This window comes from Triticum aestivum, chromosome 6B (assembly GCF_018294505.1).
Source record: "Triticum aestivum cultivar Chinese Spring chromosome 6B, IWGSC CS RefSeq v2.1, whole genome shotgun sequence".
NCBI lineage: Eukaryota > Viridiplantae > Streptophyta > Magnoliopsida > Poales > Poaceae > Triticum > Triticum aestivum.
This window is the reverse complement of record NC_057810.1, coordinates 261,002,182-261,009,427: the sequence shown is the minus strand read 5'-3', so window position 1 is coordinate 261,009,427 and position 7,246 is coordinate 261,002,182.

Here is a 7,246-nt window from a genome sequence, read left to right as displayed (position 1 = left end):
TCACGAGAGTGCGGCAGACGAAGAGGTCGAGGATGATAATTACATACCTCCCTCCGGAGATGAGGCAAGCCTCAACGACGACGAATTCGTCGTGCCAGAGGATCCTGTCGAACAAGAGCATTTTAAACGCAGGCTTATCGCCACGGCAAATAGCCTAAAGAAAAAGCAGCAGCAGCTTCAAGCTGATCAAGACCTGCTGGCCGACAGATGGACTGAGGTCCTCGCGGCCGAAGAGTATGAACTTGAACGTCCCTCCAAAAGTTACCAAAACGCAAGTTGCTCCCCGATTAGAGGAAGAAGCATACATACCTTCATCACCAGCGCACAATACGGCCGACCGACCACCCCGTGTTCGCGATAGAGAGGCATCCAGGCCCTCCACCAAGACCGTACCCCGACATCGCTCCAAAAGTACGAAGCCAAGAGGGAATGCGCCGGACTTGCGAGATATATTGGAGGACAAAGCAAGGCAATCCAGATCCATCTACGGATCACGTGGGCGCCCCACGACCCACGACGAATACCGTCGCGCCGGATACAACAACCCCGGCCGGGCCGAACACAGCAGACAACGCTCACTCGAGCTACGTCGTGATATTGCTCAATATAGAGGCGCCGCACACCCGCTATGCTTCACTGATGAAGTAATGGATCATCAAATCCCTGAAGGGTTTAAACCCGTAAACATTGAATCCTACGATGGCACAACAGACCCCGCGGTTTGGATTGAAGATTATCTCCTTCACATCCATATGGCCCGCGGCGACGATCTCCACGCCATCAAATATCTCCCACTCAAGCTTAAAGGACCAGCTCGGCATTGGCTTAACAACTTGCCCGCAGAGTCAATTGGGTGTTGGGAAGACCTGGAAGCCGCATTCCTCGACAACTTCCAGGGCACATATGTGCGACCACCAGACGCCGATGACCTAAGCCACATAATTCAGCAGCCAGACGAATTGGCCAGACAGTTCTGGACACGGTTCCTAACAAAGAAAAATCAAATCGTCGACTGTCCAGATGCAGAGGCCCTCGCAGCCTTCAAAATAACATCCGCGACGAGTGGCTAGCACGGCACCTAGGACAGGAAAAGCCAAAATCCATGGCAGCCCTCACATCGTTAATGACCCGCTTCTGTGCGGGAGAGGATAGCTGGCTAGCTCGCAGCAATAACCTCAGTAAAAATTCTGGCAGTCCGGATACTAAGGACCACAATGGCAGGTCGCGTCGAAGCAAAAATAAACGCCGCATTAACGGTGACGACAAGGAGGATACGGGAGTCAACGCCGGATTCCGAGGTTCTAAACCCGGTCAACGGAAGAAGCCATTCAAAAGAACCACTCCGGGTCCGTCCAATTTGGACCGAATACTCGACCGCTTATGCCAGATACATGGCACCCCCGAAAAGCCAGCTAATCACGCCAACAGAAACTGTTGGGTATTCAAGCAGGCAGGCAAGTTAATTGCCGAAAACAATGACAAGGGGGCGATGACGAAGAAGAGACCCGGCCGCCGAACAGTAGAGGACAGAAGGGTTTCCCCCCACAAGTGCAGACGGTGAACATGATATACGCAACCCATATACCCAAGAGGGAGCGGAAGCGTGCACTAAGGGACGTATATGCGATGGAGCCAGTCGCCCCTAAGTTCAATCCATGGTCCTCTTGCCCGATCACTTTTGATCGAAGACACCATCCGACCAGTATCCGCCATGGCGGATTCGCCGCATTTGTTTTAGACCCAATCGTCAATGGATTTCACCTCACGAGAGTCCTGATGGACGGCGGAAGTAGCCTGAACCTGCTTTATCAGGATACGGTGCGCAAGATGGGCATAGACCCCTCAAGGATTAAACCTACAAAGACGACCTTCAAAGGCGTCATACCAGGTGTTGAGGCCAATTGTACAGGCTCAGTCACACTGGAAGTGGTCTTCGGATCCCCGGACAATTTCCGGAGCGAGGAGTTAATCTTCGACATAGTCCCGTCCCGCAGAGGCTATCACGCTCTGCTCGGACGAACCGCGTTTGCAAAGTTCAACGCGATGCCGCATTATGCATACCTCAAGCTCAAGATGCCAGGCCCTCGTGGAGTCATCACGGTCAACGGAAATACGGAACGCTCCCTCCGAACGGAGGAACATACAGCGGCTCTCGCGGCAGAAGGACAGAGCAATTTTCGAGTCCGGTCGTTAAACGGCCGGACACGGCCAAACGCGCCCAGAGCAACATCAACCAAGACCACCTGGCACGTTCCGAGCATGCGTAGCAATGCAGCCCCAACCCCAGCCCTCGCATGATTGCAAGACCAACTCTCCGCGTACATCACTACGCTCTGGAGATACCATGGTCTTAGGGGGAGGGGCACGACCACAACAGACCCAGAGTGCGGCTCGACCACACCAGGGGCTCACAAGTGTGTCACCTTTTTCTCTATTTTCCTTTTTTTATACACAGGACTCCGTTCACCAGAGGCTCTGTCCGGCGGCGAACCTGCCGAACTCACGATGCAACAGCCAGGGAGGGAAGAAGGCTGCGACGAACACTAAGGTGGTCTCCATTACGAGCATTAAATTCGATTATATACACCAGTCTGCAGCCCACCCCTGGAGGGGGACATGTTTATTTAGTCCAATCCCTTGCTTACCGCACTATTTGTATCCTTCCGCACTCATAGCAGAATTCCTTGAATAAATAATGCAGCATTTTTTGCCTGTTATTGCATTACTTTACACATATGTTCATTAATGACATCTTGCACCCGTATATTTTGGTACGGCCGAATACACCAGGGGCTTATGTTCCCCGCATTATGGTGTGATAAGTCCGAACACTTTCACAAGTGCGGCACCCCGAACTTATAGCATTATATGAATCGGCTCCGAATCATGTCTTGGGTCAATAGTTGGGTTTGCCCGGCTCCCACGTTTTGGTGCCTTACGTTCCGTTCTGTCGGCTAAGGTGGCACTGGGAGAACCACTGCGATTGCGCCCCGGTTGAGCTGGGCGAGCGCCTCAGTGGAGAAAGCTAAAACTGACTGGCATGATAAGGTGAGAGACTGGTCGCTGTTCGAGAGGTCTTTTCGGGTCCCTAAAGACTCATGCCGCTTCGAGTGAAGTAACGGATAATGTCCGACGAAGGCGTGGATAGCGCCCCGAATTCGGTCTTCCGAATACTAGGGGCTTCGCTGAAATTTAAAATTATAGAATTCTATGGCTAAGTGAGAGTGTTCAAGCATTATAAGTCCGGTTGCCTTGTTCGTTGTGTTGAGCGCCTCCCTAGATGGACCCAAAAATGGGAACAAGAGTGCTCAAGTTTATCCCGAACACCCCAGCACTGCGGCATGGGGGCTGAAGCCAACGACTTGCCATCTCTCAGATTTTATAAACGGCCGCACAGAAGGTAATATTTTAAATTAAACAAGTGTTGCTTAAGCGCACATGAACAAAGTTTTCAGCGCACGGGATAATACATAGCGAGTTTACTCAATAATTACATCTCTAGGGCACTCATCCGCAATATTGAGGGCACCCTTCAGGACAGTCTTATAGTACATTTCGGGCGTACGATACTCCTTGCCCGCTGGCGGCGGGTCAGTAAGAACCCTCTCCGCATCCAGCCGGCCCCAGTGCACCTTTGCGCGGGCAAGGGCCCGACGAGCACCTTCAATACAGGCGGAGCGCTTGACGACCTCCACCCAGGGGCACGCATCCACCAGCCGCCGCATGAGGACGAAGTAGCTCCCAGGCATGGCCTGTCCAGGCCACAGCCGGACTACGAGACCCTTCATGGCCTCCTCAGCCACCTTGTGGACCTCGACCAGCTGCTTCAGCTGGTCGCTAGGGGGCACCGGATGGCCGACCTCAGTGTACTGAGACCAGAAGACCTTCTCCATTGAGCTCCCCTCCTGGCCACGGTAGAATACGGCAGCATCGGATACACTGCGCGGCAGATCTGCAAACGCCCCTGGAGAGCTCCGAATTCGGGTAACTGTCAGGTAGTTTGCATTAACATGCTTGCTTTGCATGAAAAATGCCTTACCCGCCGCTATCTTCTTCACATCTTCAACCTCCTGAAGGGCCTTACGGGCCTCGGCCTTGGCGGACTTGGCACTTTCGAGAGCCGAGGCGAGCTCGGACTCTCAAGTCTTTGAGTCGTGCTCCAAACTCTCATGCTTCTCCATGAGAGCCTGGACCTCTTGTCGCACTTCCGCCACCCGCGCCTCCTGCTTCTCTCGCTCTGCCCGTTCCGCGGTCGCATTGCGTTTGGCCGCGGACACAGCCTCCTTCAGGGTTGCCACCTCGTTAGTGGCCCCTGCAGTACCCACGTTATCCTTGTCATTTTTATTGCAAGCTAAAACCTTTTCTGTAAGGTAAATCTTTAAAGTGGTGTTACTCACCTTCTTTGTCCTTGAGCTGCTTCTTGGCACGGCCGAGCTCTTGCTCGGAACGCTCGAGATCCTGCTTCAATGCACCGACATCCGCAGTCAGTGCGGCAGAGGTCAGCAGCGCAGCCTGCAAACCCATATTGACATATGTTTTAGCAACCCTGCGTATATCTTTTTAGATCCTCAGTCCGGCTTTTCTTTCCGAACGCCGAACTGAGCATCAGGGGCTACTGTCGGTATTACATTACATAATTTTAAGTTCTTACCTCAAAGCCTGTTAGAAGGCTGCTGCAGGCTTCGGTCAGCCCGCTCTTGGCGAGCTGAACCTTCTGAATCACCGCACTCATGATAGTGCGGTGTTCTTCCTCGATGGAAGCGCCTTTGAGCGCCTCCAACAAGTTGTCCGGCGCCTCTGGTTGGACGGGGGCCACCGGTGTCACGGTCTTGCCCTTCTTACGAAGGGGCCGCCTGCCGGACTCTGGAACCACTGCAGGTTCCGGCGTAGAGTCCGGCGCAAAGTCTGGGAGGCTGCCTTGCGGCACCTTCGGAGCCTCCTCCTGATGGGTCCCTTCCCGGGATCCCACCTCGGCGTCCTCAGCGGCGCGAGGGGTGGAGGCGGTCGGAATGGATTCCACATCCGACGCAGCCAACGACCCGCTCGACGAAGCAGGGAGATAATCGTCGGCCGGACTGCAGACAGTATGCGGCATTAGAAGGACACTATGTGACAGAAAGAAATTGCAGATCATTCAGGGATCCGGACACTTACGATCTCGCCTGAGGCCTGGCCCTTGAGGGCCACTCTTCATCACCAACGTTGGTGTTGGCGGAGCTGTCCGGGGGAATAGTTCTTCCCCTCTTGGACCCTTCGGCCTCCCCTGTTGGGGAGGCCTTCCTCTTTCTCTCTCCCTCCTCTGGGAGAGAGTCTTCTTCCTCCTCCTCATCTTCGGGGGAGGAATCCGCCTCGGAGTCGTCGGACACCTGAAAACGGGAACTCTTTCAAGTACCCGTGGCAACCTTCTTGGCCTTCTTCTGCGGCACCACGTGCGGTGCCGGAACCAGCAACCCCACTAGACGGGCGTCCACTCGGTCTTCTGGCATGGGAGCCGGGCAGATGAGCTGCTCGGCCTTCTTCATCCATTCCTGTCAAGGGAAAAGGGAGATCAAAACCCGCTTAGGGTTGAACTATTAACAACAAGTGTTCCGTAAAGGGGGTAGAATCACTTACCTCGTCAGCTGGACGCTGCGAGTGGAATCCGCGATCTTCCGTCGCGGACGCGGGGGCTTTGGCGCCCTTAAACAGCACCCTCCAGGCGCCTTCGTACGTCGTGTTGAAGAGCCCGCTCAATGCCTGGTGCTATTCCGGATCAAACTCCCACAGATTGAATGCTCGCTCTTGGCATGAGAGAATCCGGCGGACGAGCATGACTTGGACCATGTTAACCAGCCTGAGCTTCTTGTTCACCAGCTTCTGGATATAGGCTTGGAGTCCCGTCAGCTCCTTCGAATTACCCCACAGCAAGCCCTTCTCTTTCCAGGAGGTGAGCTGCGTAGTGATACCAGATCTGAACTCGGGGGCCATCGCCCACGTAGGGTCGCGCGGCTCGGTGATATAGAACCACCCCGACTGCCACCCCTTGACGGATTCCGCGAAGGCCCCTTCGAACCAAAGGACGTTCGGCATCGTGCCCAACATGGCGCCTCCGCACTCCGCTTGAGTGCCCTTCACTACCTTCGGCTTGACATTGAAGGTCTTGAGCCACAAGCCGAAGTGGGGCTGGATGCAGAGGAAGGCCTCGCACACGACGATAAACGCCGAGATGTTGAGGATGAAGTTCGGCGCCAGATCATGGAAATCCAGGCCGTAGTAGAACATGAGCCCCCGGACGAAGGGGTGAAGTGGGAAGCCCAGTCCGCGGAGGAAGTGGGGGAGGAAAACGACCCTCTCATGGGGCCTGGGGGTGGGGACGAGCTGCCCCTCGTCGGGCAGCCAGTGGGCGACGTCGCCGGAAAGGTATCCGGCGCTGCGCAGCTTTGTGATGTGCTCCTCCTTAACGGTGGAGGCCAACCATTTACCTCCCGCTCCGGACATGGTCGGAGAAGATCGAGGCGAGATGCGTGAACTTGGGCGCTGGAGCTCGAGTGCGCGGAGATGGATAAGCAAAGGAGGAAGAAGGCGTAGGTGAAAAGGTGAATCCTTATCCCTTATATATAGGCAGACGAAGACTATGCGTCCCCACTGGCCCGGTAAAACTCGCTTATCTCCCAAGCGCCACCATCAATGGCGCGGTTGGGTTACCCGCGTCCGTATTGATGAGAATCCCGGAATAAGGGGAACACGATCTCTGCTTCGACAAGATGTGCAAGGGAAACCGCTTTGCTAAACGCGCTGAGGTGGTATAATAAAAAAACGATTCAAGTAAAGGCTTGGTAGTGGTGTGACGTCATGCCGCAAAATACGTCAGCAGATTGAATTTGTATATATATTATTCTCTCTACGGTGGAACGTGGAATTTATTTTGCAGAGCCGGACACTATCCTGGTGTTCACAATCTTCTCTGGATTATTCAAAGGAGGAACCCGCCTTGCAATGCTGAACATTATGCGCGCCGGACTCATCGTCATTGAAGCCAGGTTCAGGGGGTACTGAGGGAGTCCTGGACTAGGGGGTGTCCGGACAGCCGGACTATCATCGTCCGCCGGACTCCAAGACTACGAAGATACAAGATTGAAGACTCCGTCCCGTGTCCGGATGGGACATTCCTTGGCGTGGAAGGCTAGCTTGGCGACACGGATATGTAGATCTCCTACCATTGTGACCGACTCTGTGTAACCCTAGCCCTCTCCGATGTCTATATAAA